Below are 18,292 nucleotides of genomic sequence, written 5' to 3'. Positions count from 1 at the left end.
AGGAGGTGTGAGGGCCAGGAGACAGCACAGGTGTGAGGAAAGAGGAGGTGTGATGGGCTAGGAGGAAGCACAGGTTTGGGGAGCGGGGAGGTATGAGGGGCCAGAAGGCATCCCAGGTGTCAGACTGAGGGGGTGTGAGGGGTCTGAAGGCAGCCCAGGTGTGAGGACTGAGAAGGTGTGAGATGCCAGGAGGAAGAACAGGTGTGGGGAATGAGAAGGTGTGAGAGGCCCAGAGATGCCCAGGTGTATGGAGTGAGGAGGTGTGATGGGCCAGGAGGCAGCCCAGGTGTGGCCAGTGAGGAGGTGGGTAGGACTAGGAGGCAGTCCAGGTATGGAAATAGGGAGATGCCATGATAATCCTCAGGGGTGAGAAATGAGGAGGTGGGAGGCACAGGTGTTAGGTGGATGCACAGTTGTGAACAGTGAGTTGGAGGAGAAACACACCCAGCTTGGAGTAATAAGGTGGGTGGGTCAGGAGGTACTCAGTCCTGGGAAGTGAGGAGGGTGTGTGAGGTAAGTGGGAGAGCCCAGGAGGAGGCTCAGGTGTGGGGAGTGTGTAGGAAAGAGGGCTCAAGAGGCACAGGTGCAGGGCCTAATGAGGTGGGAGGGTGCATGTGTTTGCCCAGGTGAGGGTATTGAGGTAGAGGGAGGGATAAGGAGGGAGCCCAGGGTGGGGAATGAGAGAATGAGCAGAAGATTGGGCAGAGTTGACAAAGAAACAGGTATGGTGACATGGAGGACTCCCAGGTGTTAGATAAAGGAGATGGCTGGTGTCAGGAGACAGCCCAGGTACAAGAAGTGAAGAGGCTAGAGGGTGCAGTGGTAGCCCAGGTGTGGGTAATGAAGAGGTTGGAGGGGTCAGGAGGTGGCCAAGGTGTTGGGAGTGAGAAGGTGGAAGGCATCAGAAGGCGATGGCACTTGGGAAGTGAGGACGTGGGAAGGTTTTTCCTGTGTGGGCTGTGAGATGGTGGGCAGTGTTGGAGAAGGACTAGGATTGGGCAATTGTGAGCCTTGAGGGGCCATGGAATGGCCAATGTTAGGAACTGAGGAAGAAGGAGGGTCAGGTAAGGAGTTGGGCTGGGTGAGGAGAAGGCACAGTTGTGAAGACTAAGTCTGTGGGCGGGGCGTGGATATCACAAAAGTGTGGGTAATGAGGGGTGGGAGGGCTTTGGGAGCAGCCCAGTTTGGGTATGTGAGGTTGTGGCTGGAGTCAGAAGCCCATGTATGTGAAGAGGGAAAGTCTGAAGGGTTAAGATACTGCTCAAGAAGGGGAACTGAGCACGTGGGAGGGGCCAGGATTCAGCCCAGGTATGGGGAGGACATGGGAGTGGCCTGGAGGATGTCTACGGCTCTGGAATGAGGAGGTGGGCGGGGTGAGAAGGTAGTGGCCAGAAGTGTGGCAGGGTCACAAGGGTCCCCACCTGTGTTAGAGAGAGGAGGTGAGACGGGTCAGGTGAAGACAGAGCCTCAGTGTGAATGAGGTAAGAGTGCTCAGGAAAAGGCCCAGGTGAGGCCAAGAACACATGGGAAGGCCCAGGAGGTAGCCCAGGTATGGAGAATGAGGAGGCCCAAAGTGTCAGGAGGCAGCCCGGGTGTGGGTACACGGCAGGTGAAACGGTGGAAACAGCCCTTTGTGGGAAGTGAGGAGGGGGACCAGCAGAAGAACCCTCAGATATGGGTGATTAGTACATTAGAGGGGTTAGGAGCACAGCTTCTGCCTGGTTTGTTCTGTTTGGAACCCCTGCTGAGAATTTGCATTTCTAACAAGTTACCAGGTGACCCTAATCCTGCTGGTTAGGGACCAATTCTGAGAAGCACTGGTAGAGCAGTGGGTCTCAAAATTTATTCTACGTGAGAATCACCTGGGGGTCTTGTTAAATGGTAGATTCTGATTCAGTATATCTGGGGTGGAACTGAAACTTCTCAGCAGGGGTTTAAGCAGAATAAAGGGATCTGAAGACCTGCTCAAGAGTCAGCCTGGCAGGAGATGCTGGGACCCAAGCAAGCCCAGGGGTGGAGTAAAAGTTGGAAGCAGCCAGGAGATGGCCAGGTGTGGAGAGTGAGGAGGTGGGTGGGACCCCTGGTCCCTGCCCTCCACCACTCACCCAGGTGACCCTTGAGGCTAGGGTTCTGCAAGGCCAGGACAGGGACAGGGTGGAGGAGGTGACCTCAGGGGCTGGAGGTGACAGAGGGCCAGGTGAGGAGTCAGGGGGCCATGGTGGGGGATGAACCCCTGCAGCACGCCCCCAGCCCTGGCCTGAGGTCCTCAGGCCCTGAACACGTACCCAAGGGTGGGGGAGACCCTGTGTACCCCAACCTGCCTGGTACCCCTGGAGACCACATTTCCCCACTGCCCCTCAGAGGCCGCTGCCCACCCACCTGTGCCCTCTCCGAGATGGACTTGGAGTGGGCACCAGGCTCAGAGGGAGCATCAGCGAGGGGCCAAGAAGGCGAGTTTTTCTCTGGGGCAAAATAATGCAGGGGTGAGGGGGCTCATGCTAAGACGGGAGTCACGTCTCTCTAGAAGGCAGGACTGCCGGGCCCGAGACATCACACTCACTGGGGCCTGTGGACCCAGAATTCCAGAACCAGAACATGTCCTGGATCCCTTGGTGGCCCTGGGAGCCAGCCCTGATGTACTCTGGACACCGGGAGAGGGAATAAAACAAGAACGAGCACAGATTCAGGACCACGTTCCTCAAGGCCCCTGAGCCTGTGTCCTCAGCCCCACAGTGGAGAGAAAATATCAGTGGCTTAGTACAGATGCACAGACTCACAGACACAGGGCAGGCACACACTCATCTAGGTGCGCGTGCTGTGTGTGCCATAAAGACGAACTACAAACATCATCAGCACTTTTGTTTCTCCTTGGTGAGCTGACCACCCTCCCAGCCACTAACCCAGGAATGGCCCCAGGGCCCTAGAAGCTGGTCTCTAAACCTCGTCTCATCTTCCTGCACCATTTTCTGAGTTGGGCAGGACGGGGAGCATCCACATCCTACAGAAAAGGAAGACTGAGGTCCAGGAACTGGGCTTTAGAAAGCAGAAAAAAGAGGCAGAGGATGAGCAGGGGCAGGCATCCCAGCCCAGCATTCATCTATAGCAGGCTGTAGGCCTGAGGGGACAGGAGGGAAAGAGGAGCAAGGAACTAGGGCTGGTGGGTACAGGGGACCGACAGCGTGAGGGTCTCCCTGACACAGCACTGGGGGCCCTGTCTTCACTGGTGCATGATGGGGAGACTGTGTGGGTTCTAGACAGCCTGTCTGGCTCTCCTGTCAGTCCATGTAGATGGCAGGGTGGCAGGTAGGCTGACCCTCTGACAGCTAGGTCTGAGGTCAGGCTCTGTGGAGTCAGCTGCTTTGTGAACAAGAGCTCTGGGATTGAATCGGGGCTCCTGCAGAATCGTACCTTTGGGCAGGTGTCATGTGGAGGGTCCTTGGTGGCCCAGGAACTGGACTGGGGTATCAGGTCTCTGGCTCAGGCCTTCCCTTTTTGGAGCTCACGTGCCCTGTGACTGGGGCACTGTGGGCACAGCTGCCCACGCTCCCTCCCTCCGCATGCAGCCTGGAGAGGGCAGAGCCTGTTTGTGTCTTGTCCACGCCGTCCCCAGGACATTGGTCACAGCGTCAGTGTCAATGAGTGCATGTTGAATTCAATAATAAATTTAGTCTGTAAGCTTATTTTAAACTGATTTTAATTTTGGGGGGCAGGTTTTTAAGGCTCATACAAATAATGAGTTCATGCTCAATGTCCCTAGGTACACATGGGAGTAACACGATAAAACACGTGACGTCTTTATGCCGAAACGTGGGCTTGTCTTGTTCAGAGTAGCGTTACTCATGACAGCCAAATAGTGCAAACACCCAAACGCTCGTCTACTGATGACTGGGGCAGCCCAGTGTTTTTCCCCTTATATATGGCCTTTCTGACCCTGGGTTTGTAATTCTGCCCAGAAAGGATGGGTTGGGCTGAAGCCTACTCTAGCATGAGTGCACTTTACTTACCTTTTGGTATTTGGTCAGCTCAGTAATTGGAAAGGTGGTGAGTAAACCACCCCACATGATGGACCCAGTGGCAGCTCACTGACAAAATTGGGTGATTGACTTTACTGCTCGGAGGGCCATGTCTTGAAAATGACAGAGATTGCTTATATCAGTGGACAACCTCACAGAAGCTTAGGAGGGGAGGAGGGAAGCTCAGGACCAAGAAGAGCCTGCAGTACAGTGGTTTGGGCTCAGGGTTCCTGCAGCAGGAACCTCCTAAAAGAGGTGTAATATGAGGCCAAGAGCTCTAACGAGGGGCGGATTATCCTGTAGGCAAGGTAAGCACAATGCTTACCTTGCTTACCAGGTCATCTGTAGTGAACGAGTTCCCTTGTGGGATTGTTCATTATAGATTAGTAAGTAAGCACAAGTGAGCCTGTTCTTAGCTCGTTACAAGGTCATCTACTTCTCTCAGGGATTGTATATTTGAAAAGAGGCTTTGATTCTGTAGGACGATGCTGTGGAGCTGATAGAGAGACAGATGTGAGCCATACCTAGAAGCTGAGTCTTCGACACAGTAAAAAAAAAAAAAAAAAATTTTTTTTCACTGTAGATGGTCTGGTAAAGAAGTTGAGGGTGTCAAAACTTTGTCTAACACACTTTGGACACGTTGTGTAGAGGAACTAGTTCCTGGAGGAGGATATCATGCTTGATAGAGGGTCAGCGAAAAAGAAGAAAACTCTCAATGAGATGGATTGTCACAGTGGCTGCAACAATGGGCTGAAGCATAACAAGGATTGTGAGGACACTGAGGACGGAGTAGAGTTCTGTTCTGCTCTATGTGGGTTCTGTATGAGTCGGACCCATTGGATGGCACTTAACAACACCTCTCTCATTTTACCCGAACAACCTTGGGAATAAATATGTGGGACCCTCTTCAATTTGACAAGTAGCCCTTTACCAGGTGCTTCTGAAAAACCCTGCACAACAGTCTAGACGACCCCAGTATAGGTTTTCATTCCCATTTTGCAGATAAAGAGGCTGAGAAGGGGAGCTTCAGTGAGGTGCCAAGGTCAGACAGCTGATGGGTGAGGAGCTGGTTCTGGGACTTGGGCTTGTAGGGCTCCTAGGTAGAACCAGGAGAGTGTTGCTACGAGGTACATGGGTATGATGAGGCCCCAGGTGAATTTATGTGGTCTTCTTCCTTAAAGCCCATTCTGCTCTCCCATGTGAAAGGGGAAAAGGTATTCCAGGTCTTTGTGGGACCTGGAGAATGAGTGGACCATAGTGTCCACAGTAAGAGGTTGTCGAGTGACTGGCTTGGAACCTGGTAATCCAACCAAGGTAGAGGGCCTTGGATGAGAGGGACAAGACCATTAACACACATTCCTTCAGGCCCTCTGCAGACTAAGGGATGTGTCTTTTCCTAGTCAGTCCATCTCATCTCCCACTCAGGGAGGTAGATGATAGTTCCCAGGAGAAGGGCAAGGGGAGGCCCTGTGTGGCTCGGGCAGGGAATGAGGCAAACTTAGGAGAGGAGCTTCCCATGGGCAGGAGGAAGGAAAAGCAGCCGTACCCTGGTTGGAGGTGGATGAGGAGTCTCCATAGTGGGGTCTGTGCCTGGACGCCAAGACAGTCCACTGAGGTGAAGGAAGAAAGTATTAGAACATCTGTAAAATGTGTCAATGTGATTCCTCCCTCGGTCATATTTGATGATCACGTGTCACGTGTGGTGCTACTGAGGAGCCCAGAGGGCAAGGGGGTCCCTCCTCTCAAAAGGGTCAGCAGGGACTCCTCCCCAAGCCTGTGGAGTCCACCCTTGGCACTGCTTGCTGGGTGGTTCCTGGGGGCCTAGCTCTGCAGACAGACAGATCCCTCTCTCTAGTTTACCTAGAAAGAAGGGTGAAACATTCTTGCAGGAAACCACACAGGGCAGACACTCCAGACCATCCCGGCTGCAATGAACACAAACAAAATGGCAGCACTAGGCTGCTCCTGGTCCTTCTATGGGCTTTTGGCCCACAGGTGACAAAGTAAAAGAGCAGATCCCTGAGGAGTCCTGGCTGAAATGTACGAGAAGCCTGCTAACAGAAGACTTTTGAAATATGGATTTGTATCCAGTGTTATTCATCATCCACGTTCTGGCAAAAGTTGTTTCACCTTGGATGTTATGTTAGCCTAGGAGACGGAACCATCACCATTAGTGACCAGAACGTGTTCACAAATCTCTCTGTTTTCAAAGATATGTTCATGTTCACACTCTCTCCATCCAGGATTTTAACAGTTTTTCTACCTTTAAATGTGATTTTAGAAGCCTCTCTTAAGGATTCAAGGATTCTTGCACACACACACACACACGATTTCAGGACACTAACTAATCACCACTGATGGAGTGGCTCCTTGGTCTAGAGTTAAAAAAGAAAAAGGATTCCAGGGTGAAGCTGCAGAGGGAACCCCGTAGAGGTATGTATTCACTGCCTTCTTCACAGGCAGGACACCACAAAAGAAGTCTCGGATTCTTGGATGTGGCTTCGATCTGTGCATCCAGGAAAAGCAGGTGAAGTGAGTGGAAGATACTTGACCTCATCCCACCCCCACACAACAGCCCTGCAGTCTGGTTCATTTCACAGAAGGTAAAACAAGACCCAGAGAACAGAGGGACTTTCCTGGGACGCTCAGAGACCTAGCTGTACGTTAGAGAGGAACTTCTCTCTGATGACTGTAGTCAGGATACAATTGAAGCCGCTGGACTGTTTTAGATGGAAGCGTATCTTGATATGATTTCAGTTTAAAAAGCTGATTCCAACTACTGTTTGAAGAATGGATTACACAGGGTTAAAGGTGGAATAGTCCAGAGCCCAGCATCAGAGCCCTAGTAGTGATTAAGAGCTAAGGGTGCTAACCAAAAGTTCGGCAGTTCGAGCCAGCCAGGCGTTCCTTGGAAACTCTATGGGGCAGTTCTCCTCTTTCCTATACGATCGCTATGCGTCGGAATCAACTCCACAGCAATAGGTTTTGTTTTTGTTTTTGTTTTGTAGAGAACAATTACGAGGAACAGCCCAGAGACTGCTGTGCTCCGTGGTCCAGGCGGTAGATGGTGACCAGGACAAGAGTGGAGAGTGAAGAGTGGAGATGGGGAGAAGGGATTGGTCTGGGATCCACTGTAGAGGCAAAGCCAAGATGGATACTGCTGTGAGCATTAGGGACGAGGGAAAAGGAGATGTTAAGGATGACGCAGTGGTTTGGGCTTGGAAGGTGGACGATGGATGGAGAAGTGTGTGTGTGTTTGCATTTGTGTTTAGTCAGACGAGAGAGAGAGAGAGAAGTAGAGGGACAGAGAGAGAATGAGACAGGGAGACACAGAGAAACAGAGAGAGAGAGAACACCATGTGTCGTGTTTGGACATGTTTGTCTAGTGAGGAGTAAATGTCAGGGACCACGTGAGTGGCCTTCAGGGCCTTCCTTCCTTAGGCCTCAGTCCCTTCCTGGGACGGCAGGGAGGGTTGGTCTACAAGCTTCCTGAGTCTCTGTCCTAGATCCCCCTGTCCTGGCACCCAGATTCCGACCTCTGTTCAAGTCCAGTTGTGCACATGTGCTCTACGGCCCGGTGGGACCTTGCAGTAGTGCAGCATGGGAGGGGTGGGGCCTAGTCATGGCCCAGGGGACATTTTCTGAGGAATGTGGGGCCAGCCCCCCAAGGAGGGTGATCAAATTCTACAAGAGAAGGAAGGTGCTCAGCTTTGGTGCTGTTCGAGGGGGTGGGGAGGAATCGGAACCTCCCCTGGGTAGGACCCCTCCTCCTAGAATCCTAGGGAGAGTTGATGCCCAGAGAAGGGGAGACCTGCCTCACTGGAGGTGGGGATGGGAGTGGAATCCAGGACAACTCCCTGGAGGAGGGGCTGTTGCTCCCCAGCTCGGAGAGCAGGCAAGAGCCTATGGGAGTAGGGGGAGGGCGCCCCACAGGAGCCCAGACACAGCTTTTTGCCCTGCCCCACCCAGCCTCAGTTTCCTCCTCTGCCCATTCGGGTGTTTGGAGCGGGTGACCCCCAGTGTTCCAAGGCTCAGAGAAGTATCGCTGGCCTTGGTTCTGTGTCAATGACCTGCTGTGCTCTGAGGTCCTGGGAAAATGATTTCTCCTTCTAGGAATAGAATATTCCAGGAGCAAGAGCATTGGAGTGCGGGTACTGGGAACTTGGGGTCGGGAAGGGCAAGACAGAGCTATGGATCATGAGACCAGGCCCAGGGTCAGGACCAGTAGGTGGTGGTGTCTGGGGGTCCCCCTGAAGAAGTGAGGGCTTTGCTGAGTGTGGGGAGGATGCCTGGTGAGTGAGCTGGGCACCCAGGCCCTGTGGAGGCAAAGAGGGGGCACAGGAGTCTCCTGAGGTCCCCCACACTGCCCAGGGACCTGCAGGCCCTGATCCATCAATCTCGGGGCTCAGATGAGGTGCTGACTTGAGGACACCTGAACACAGGTGTGGGATATGAGGTTTCTTGCCTGCAGGTGCAGTGCTAGCGCTGGCCACCAGAGAGCAGCAGACACCCTGTCAGTGGTGGCCCCTGGGCTTTGCTGGAGCAGCTGGACTAGGAGACAGTCACCCCAAGGTCATTCAGGGTGTCACCCTGTCTAGGAGGTGCACCTCCTAATATTACCATCCATGCCCACAGTCAGAGCTGGTCAGAAGCAGGAAGTGAATCAGATCCTTTCATTTATTCATTCAGCAATGGTACCTCAAGCTCTTGCCCTGGGCCTGGTCTGCGTTAGGTCCTGGGTGGGACCTGAAATGGACCCACATGGTCCTTGCCCCAGGATCTCACAGTAGAGGGGAGAGGGACAAGGGCTTGAAGACAAATACATGGGAAAGAAAAGATCATATTCCATAGAGACAATAAAGTAGGGTGCAGTCAGCGAGAGAGAGCTGAGGCCACTGGGTGGGGGTCCAGAGGCCTCATGGAGGTAACATTTATTCGTGGCCAAAATGACAGGTGGGGCCAGCCATGCACGAGTCTGGGTGCAGTGTCCCAGGGAGAAGGCACAGCTGGTGCAGAGACTGGGAGGCAGGTGTGAGTTTGTCCAGAGAGAGGTCAGAAAGCTACCAGTGTGGCTGCAGGGAGCTGGGAAGGAGAGGAGGGAGAGAGGAGGGGGCAGGTCCAGGTCTCAGGACCTGGTGGGCTGGAGGAGCTGTCTCCTCCTCTGTGACAACATCACCCCAAAACTGACAACTCACAACAGGACGCACTGATAACCTCACAGTCTCTGTGGGGCAGGAAGGTGGCACAGCTTAGCTGGTGACTCTGCCTCAAGTTCTCTCAAGAGCCTGGGGCTGTGGTCTCAAGTGAGACTGGACTGGGGAGGATCCACTCCCTGCTAACTCTGTGTTATGAGCAGGACCTTGTGAGCTGTTGGACTGGGAGCCTAGTCCTTCTCTGTCTGTTGATCACGGCCCTAACTCAGGTCTTTGTCATGTGGGCCTCATAGGACAAGTCATACATGGCAGCTGCTTCCCAGGGGGAGAGACATGACAGAGAGATGGAGGAAAGAGAGGAAGAAACAGAGAGCTAATTGTCCTCTCTGGTTCTTTAGAAGCAGGTTCCTGAACCAGTCCACACTCAGTGAGGGGGTCACACAGGGTGTGGAGGCCAGGAGGCAGGATTGTTGGGGGCCATTGTACAGGCTGTGCACCCCTAGTCTGAGATGAGGCCCTGGGTTGGCTTCTAAATATAATGGAAGTTATTGGAGGCTTTTATGCAGAGGGTAGTGATATCTGATGTTGATTTAATTCCAAGGCCTTCCTGGTGCCAACCAAGATACGAGGCCAAGAGGGGAAGTGACTTTCCCAAATTCACACCACCACAGCCCAGCCCTGTGCTGGGTTGTAGTCCAGGCGGCTTCCCCATGGGTCTATCAGTTTGTCATACTGTGGTGGATTGTGTGTGGCTGTGATACGGGGACCTGTGCCACCAGCACTTCATATGCCGGCAGGGTCATTCAAGGTGGACAGGTTTCAGTGGAGCTTCCAGACTAAGACAGACTAGGAAGAAGGACTTGACAGTCTAGTTCTGAAAAAGCAGCCAGTGATAGATAACCTTATGAATAGCAATGGAGCATTGGTTGATATAGTGCCTCAGGTTGGAAGGCACTCCAAAGAAGGCTAAGTAAGAGCTGCCTCCTCAAAGTAGAGTTAACCTAAATGACATGGATGGAGTCAAGCTTCAAGCTGCAGACATCCGTTAATAATCACTATGTGGAATGTGCAAAGTACAAATCTAGGAAAATTGGAAATTGTTAAAAAAAAGAAAAAAAAAGAAGTGGAATGCATAAACATAGATATCCTAGGCATTAGTGAGCTGAGATGGACTGGTATTAGCCATTTTAAATGGGACAATCATATGGTCTACTCTGCCGGGAATGACAAATTGAAGAGGAGTGACGATGCATTCATCCTCAAAAAGAACATTTCAAGATCCACCCTGAAGTACCACGCTGTCAGTGGTAGAACGATATCCATACGGCTACAAGGAAGAACAGTTAATACGACTGTTACTCAAATCTACTCACCAACCACTAAAGCCAAAGATGAAGAAATTGAAGGGTTTGACCAACTTTTGCAATCTGAAATGGATCAGACATGCAATCGAGAGGCACCAATAATTACTGGTGATTTGAAAGTGAAAAATGGAAACAAAAAGGAAGGAACAATAATTGGAATATGTGGCCTTGGTCACAGAAACAGTGCTGTCGATCTCATGAAAGAATTTTGAAAGGCCAACGACTTCTTCATTGCAAATACCTCTTTTCAACAACATAAACAGCGATTATACACATGGACCTCACCAGGTGGAATACACAGGAATCAAATCAACTACATCGGTGGAAAAAGACAATAGAAAAGCTCAATATTATCAATTAGAAGGAGGCCAAGGACAGACTGCGGAACAGACCACGAATTGCTTATATGCAAGTTGAAGTTGAAGCTGAAGAAAAGTAGAAGAAATCCATGAGAGCCAAAATAGGACCTTGAGTATATCCCACCTGAAGTTAGAGACCATCCCAGGAATAGATTTCATGCATCAAACACTAATGATCAAAGACCAGAGAGCTGTGGAATCACCTCAAGGACATCTTCCATGAAGAAAGCAAGAGGTCATCGAAAAGACTAAAATGCATGTTAGAAGAGACTCTGAAAATTCTCTTGAATGTAGAGTAGCTAAAGTGAAAGGAAGAAATGATGAAGTACAAGAGCCAAAAAGATAAGAACATAAGGGGGCAGGGAAACTAGATTAATGGAAACAGAACCAGAACAGAAATAACGAGAATGTTCACGCATTGTGAGGAATGTAACCAACGTCACTGAACATTTGTGTAGAAATTGTTGAACGGGAACCTACACTGATGTATAAACCTTCACCAAATACCCGAAAAAAAAAACTTAAAAAAAAAGACCAGAAACCGCTGGAATCATTATGATACCACAATTGAGAACAAAATATTTTATTGTTCTCAGTAAAACTATCGTTTACAGTAGTATTTACTGAGTAAATTATAGAATTTCTCTTTTACAGGCAATAAACTAAATCACAAATATTTTAAAGACAGTATATGTAGACGACATAAGGCCTTTGTAAACAAGCTTGCTTTGCTCATTTCCCTAGAAAACCCTGAAAATATCTTTATAGAAGCTAGCTTCCTATAAAGTATATGCAGAGCTAAGACACTGATCTTTATAGGAAACCAATGGGAACTTGCAATGGCATGGGTGATGACTGTATTCTGTAGAAAATGCACAGAATCTACACTTTATTCACCATTTTGCACGCATGGATTTTTTCCAAAAATAAGCAGTTTCTCTATGGTGCTTATATATAATCACTGGCTACATGCAAAATGAAATAATGCAAGAGTCAATGAGAAAATACTACTTCCACGTTGAAAAACACGTACTTGGCAATGGTATAGAAAGCAGCTTAGGTACAGTCCATGCAGTTCTTCACGGTCAGCAGGCAACAGCAAGCTGTGTGGTCTTTACATGTCCCATCTGCTGACTGGTCCCTGGGCCATGGATCCCCTGGTGTCTCACAGACTCGTCACTCCAGCGGAGTAGGACCCTGTGGGTGGTGCGCTGGGCCAAGTTCCTGTGGGGTTTCTGGAGTGGAGACACTTCTCTCCCACACTATGTGCTTAGGTGCTCACCATGTTCGTTTACTGGGGGAGAAGACAAAGATAAACGCAATGGTGAGACTACGTTTTGGCACCGACTTAGAACTCTGCCCCATAAGTAGAACATGAGCTCATGATTTCTCTCCATAACCGGTGCCTTGGGAAAGTGCAGGTAGAAGTAGGGTTAATTAGGCTGAGGATTCTTCCACAATGATTTTCAGGTGAATGTACTTACCAGTTGCCATCAAGTCAATTCCATGTCCTGGGGTCCCCAGGTGCAGAGCAGAACCGTGATCCTTAGGGTTTTCAAGGCTGTGATCTTTCAGAAGCAGATCACCAGCCCTGTCTTCCGAGGTGTCTCTGGGTGGGTTTGAGACACCAATCTTTCTGTTAGTAGTCTTGGTTTAACCATTTGCACCAGCAGGGACTCTTCTAACATGGAACCACTGCATGGTAATTACACCGATGCCTATCCAGTCCCTCCTACCTCTCAGCACTGGGCTAGGACTTGGAGGGAAGCAGTGCTGGCTGAGACACACTCACGCTCTCCAAGTGCACGGGGCTGGTGAGCTCTGGGATACCAGGCCGGGAGCCAATCAGACCAACTTCAGCATGGTCATTTCCAAATAATACATCCCAAGGTCTGGCTGTAAAAATACACCCAGCAAATACTTCACCTAACACGGTGAACATTTAACGTCAGAGCCAGCTAACTCAACCTGTGACAATTCCACCAATATATGGTCCAAATCTTAAACTGACTTAAAACACACAGAGGAAAATGAAGGAAAATAGCGAACCCAAAGCAGTCTGCCAATGAGCCAAGAAGCCTTTCCTGAGGCCCCAGGGCACTTTGTGGAGGCTGGATAACCCTCAGGGGGCGTCTGAATGGGAGCCAAACCAAGGTGGGCTTCCCAACCCAGCGAGCCAAGGCCCCCTTTTCAGAGCCATGGACTGGACATCCAAATGCCAGAGGTTGCTTTTCTAACTTCTCCAACCCTAAGCTCAGGTCACCTCCACTTTTTTTTTTTTTAAACTAAGGAGTATATTAAGATCATATGCTTTGGTTCTTATTATTACTTTTACATTCTGCAGTGGTAAACATTGCTCATACCCATTCCTTAATCTGCGTTTGATGCTCAGAGTTTGTAGATTGTCATGTATATAATTCGTTCACTTGTTTTTCTGGGTCTCTGTTGCAAGAGGATTCGGCGGAACATTGTGACTAGCTTGCCCCCTGGGCCCTGTCTCTTTAGTTCTTATCTTTAGTTAACATTTTCAGTACAATCCAGAGACATTAATGACATTCACTATGCTGTGTGACTGTGACCACTCTCCATCTCCAGAAAATTTTTATCACCGCAAATGGAACCCAGTGCCCCTTCAGGCACCACTCCTCATTTCTCCCTCCCGTCAGCCTCTGGCCACTACTCAGACATTCTGATCTCTTTGGATTTCCCTAAGGAGCCCTGGTGGCACAGTGGTTAAGTGCTCGGCTGATCACCGAAGGGTTGTCATTTCAAACCCACCAGCTGTTCTGCTGGAGAAATGGCCTGGGGATGTGCTCCCATAAGATTACTCCCTGGAAAACCTGGGGGCAGGTCTACTGTGTCACATGGGGTCAGAATGAATTGGAATCAACTTGAAGGCATCTAGTGACAACAACAATGCATTTCCCTCGTTCAGACATGCCATATAAGTGGGATGATATAGTATTTGTCCTTTTGAATCTGACTTATTTCGCTTAGCATGTTTTCAAGGTTCATGATATTCTGGCATGTATCAGGAATTCATTTCTCTTTATAGATAAGTAATATTCCATTGTCTGGATAGACTATATTTTGTCTATCCATTCATTTGTTGGTTTCCAAAGGCAGGTTGTTGCCACCGTTTGACTCTTGTGAATAATATTGTAGTGAACATTCACGTACAGATACCTGTTTGAGTCCCTGATTTCATGTCCTCTGGGTCTATAGCCAGGAGTGGAATTTCTGGGTCATATGGTGACCAGCAATCTTGGTTGCTTTCTCAGAGTTTCCTGAATTTCAAGATAAAAAGTAGGCACCCTTTGGCTCTGGGAAGCTTTGAGCATTTTTTTGTTTTTAATTAAGGCTCTATATTTGCATTTTCTTATATTTATAACTACCCTATCTTGGGGGTTGAGGTTGTTCAGTGGTAGACTTCTCGTCTTCCATGAGGAGACTCGGGTTCAATTTTCAGCCAATCCACCTCACATGGAGCCACGACTCATGTTGCTGTGATGCTGAACAGCTTTCAGCAGAGCTTCCAGACTAAGCCAGACTAGGAAGAAAGGCCTGGCGACCTGCTTCTGAAAATCGGCCAATGAAAACCTATGGATCAAACAATCCAATCTGGAACTGTTCATGGTAGTGGCTCAGGATCAGGCAGCGTTTTGTTCCAGTGTGCATGGGGTCATCACGAGCCAGGGGCTGAGTCAGCAGCAGCAACAACAACCCCATATTGGGTGTTACTTCACAAGGCTCGGGCACTGGTGTATAGAAATAAAAACAAAAAACCCAAACCTGTTGCCATGGAATCGATTCAGACTCATAGGAAGTGCATGTGGACAGAGAAGAACTGTGCTCCACGGGGTTTTCTTGGTTGCCATCTGGACGGAAGTTGATCGCCAGGCCTTCCTCTGAGATGCTGCTGGATGTGTTCAAACTGCAAAACTTTGTTAGTAGTCAGTGCAGATTGTTTGTGCCACCCAAGGACCAGGGGCAGCGTAGGGTGAGGGAGTTCTCGTCCAAAAGCAGTGAGAGGCCACAAGCTCAACATTTCCTTTGCAAGTGAAGCCGTTACCTATGCTACCCATAGCCCATTGCTGCTGTGTCAATTCTGACTCAACGTCACCGTATAGCACAGGGTAGAAGTGCCCCAGAGAGTTCCAAGAAGTAGACTGCCACATGTTTATCCCGCGGAGGGGCTGGTGGGTTTGAACTTCTGACGTTTTGGTTAGCAGCTGAGAGTTTTAACCACTTCACCACCAGGGCTCCTTATAGCCTCTATGCTAGTTTCACAGAAATCAGGGCAGGACAGTCTGAAAGGTACCTAATTACCCGGATACGGGGTTTTACATCCGGGACCAACCTCAGAGATTCTCGGGTCCAGATTTCCTATCCTCGTAGTTTAAAACAAACAAAGAACGGAAGAAACTTGTCTCAGGATGAGAGGTGAAATTAGTCTTCCCCAAGGACCAGTGAGTCAGGACTTTAACAAAGAGAGGCACTGAGGAAGGAGGAGCTGGAGCTGGTCCTGGGAGGCTGCCTCCGATTCGGAGGAGGACAGCCATTTTGTGCCCAATCCCGCAGGATGTTATTAAATTCGGAGGGGTCCGCAGCATGTGAAGAAGCAGGTCCCCCTGTCCTGACACCCAGACCCCCACCTCTGTTCAAGTCCAGGTTTGTACACATGCTCTGTTCCATGGTGGGGCCCCATGGTAGTGCAGCATGAGAGGAGTGGGGGCTGTGATGGCCCAGGGGACCTTCTCTGAGGAACATGGTGTGGGCCCCCCAGGGAGAATGATCAACTTCCAGAAGGGAAGAAAGGAGCCCAGCTTTGGAGCTGTTTAAGTGAGTGGGGAGGGAAAGGGACCCCCTCCCAGGGAAAGACCCGTCCTCTTGGATTCCTGGGGAAGGTTGATGCACAGAGAGGGGGAGAACGACCTCACTGGAGGTGGTGATGAGAGTGGAATCCAGGAGAACTTCCTTGAGGAGGGACGGTTTGCTCCCAGCTCTGAGGACATGCAGTGACTGCCTGAGAGTAGGGGGAGTGTCTCCCACAGGAGCCCAGACCCAGCTCCTGGACCCTGACTCACCCAGCACCCCACTCTGGCTCTCAGCACCCTTCCCTCCCTGTGGCCCAGGACTACACATGATCCTGAGTTTCAGCGGCTCCAGTCAGACTGTGACAATGACAGCGTGGCCTCAGGAGCACTTTGGGGCCTAGATCTGGTCCAGGGAGAGGCTCAGGGGGACTGAGAGGTGAGGCCCAGGCAGGAGGTGGGGAATATCCGGGGCAGGGCTCCTGATGCTGGTCCAGAGAGCAGATCTGGGTGGTGGGGATACTCGGGGTCTCCCGAGTCCACAGGCTCTCCATGTCCACCTGGCCCAGTTTCCTGTGGTCCCTCCTGGGTAGAAGAATCCCTGGACTCAGAGGCCCCATTAGCACTGGGCCTTGTACATCAGCCTGGCTGCCCTGGGCAGTGTCCACCTGCATCCCTCACACTAAGGAGGCTGCGTGCTGTGCTCACCCCAAGCTGCCGCCCACATCCACCCCAATGTGGGCTCCTTGCCAGCGTCCTTTCTGAGTGAGCACTGAAGCACTTCCCCATCCAAAAGCTCAGAGCACAATTGGGAAACTGAGTCCAAGAGAAAGCCAGGGATAGCCCAGGACACACAAGTGGGCACAGTCCAAAGGATGAAGAAGATTCCGTCCCCCTAGGCAGGGCTCAGCCCCTCTCATGGGGTTGGCTTTGAGAATGAGAGCTGCCAAGATGTGGGGAACTCTGCATACGCCCTCCCATTGTGCACATAGGCGAGAGCATACACACACACACACACAGCGGCACACACTGACTTCATGTGAGGGGCCATGTGGGTAGGGTCAGAAGAGAAGAGGACACAAAGTAAGTGACACACTGGAAAGAAGAGAGAGGGCGGAGGCAGCTCTGCCTTGGGACAGGGTCCTCCAGTCTCCTAGCCACATGCCCAAGGTCCACAAGATGGGCGGGGGCAGTTGCCGGATAAAGGGAGAGGGACCCCAACGTTCCCAGGGGTCTGCCAGGGCCACCCATCCTCAAGGAAACACAGAGTGGACAAGCCCAGGGCCTTCTTTGAGCTCCAGCTCACCCAATGTGGGGCAGTCACTGCACGGTCCTACCTGCAGGCACTGACAGCCCATTGCTGACCTTATGCTGGCTCAGCTCTTCCCAGATCCTGGTGTACTACTCAGAGGTCCCTATCTGTACCCCTGCCCTGAGCCCCCTCCTCCCCCTGCAATCTCTTCTCCTCCCTGGAAGGTGGGAGGTGGAGAGTAGCTCCAGAGCATGGAGCGGCCCTGGTCAGTGGAAGTGGCTGGGGCTGCAAGGTGTAACCTCCGGCTGGACCTTCCTGTATGTGGTGTGGACAGGGAACTAGGGGCTCTTTGAAGGTCCAGGGCTTAGAAGGGCCTGAAGGAGCAGAGAGAGAAGGAGGAGGCTTGGAGAGGCCATGAATGCATGCTGGACCACTCCTGGGCACTGTCTCTGCAGAAGCCCCCACAGGAGATCCAGGAGGAGAAGGAGGATGGCCTCATCTACTCCATCTACCTGAAGAAAGGGAGCAGGGAGGGCTGGCTCAGGGTCTGGGTGAGTGTGTGTGGGGGCAGGGTCCCCACCCAGTGGCCCGAGAGGCCAGAGAGGACACAGGGACCAGACACTACTTCGAGATCCCTAGCTCCCTCCCAGGGCTGTCTCTCTCAAGGGCCACCATTTCCTCCCAAAGGAATCTGCCAAAATCCTTCCCTTATCCAACCACCCTGCCCCCAACTGCCCTGCACTGTCTGGCCAGGTACAGTCACTCTTTTCCTCTTTGAAGGAATGTCAGAAACGAGGCTTTTCTACTGTTTTCACTGCACATCAGCCCAGGCATCTTTTTGCATGTTGTTCCTGTTTCAGGGTTTCACTGTCAGCCCTAGGGCCGGGCAGTAGTCAGCTGGACTGTCCTTCCACACCTTCTCCCAAACTCACACATCCTCATGGTTAGCAGGCTTCTTTTACCCAAAAGCATGGGGCTCAGGCTGTGATGCACATTTTTCTGCAACCTGCAACCTCAGGGAATATATCACCATGCCACTTCAGGAGCTGTGTCCTGACTCCGTTGCAGAATGTTCCAGAAGGGAGGCCGGTCCCCACAGTGACTGAGCCTCTCACGGCTGGTGGCCCTGGACTGATGCCCTCTGCTGCCCTTTCCTGGTCATTCTCATTTGCCCTCCCTGAGGCATCTGTTCAGATCCTTGGTCCTGTGGGGGCCTTAATCCCGCCCCAGAGATCTCCAGGCATTCACCTTTGGCTGGATCTGGGACCACCATAGCTTTAGCTCCTCAAAACCCCCTTTAATGTACAGAAAGGAAAATCCCTGTCTTGCTTTGCATT

This window comes from Loxodonta africana, chromosome 3, assembly GCF_030014295.1.
Source record: "Loxodonta africana isolate mLoxAfr1 chromosome 3, mLoxAfr1.hap2, whole genome shotgun sequence".
Lineage (NCBI taxonomy): Eukaryota > Metazoa > Chordata > Mammalia > Proboscidea > Elephantidae > Loxodonta > Loxodonta africana.
The sequence above is the reverse complement of the archived record's forward strand: the minus strand, read 5'-3'. Positions refer to the sequence as shown.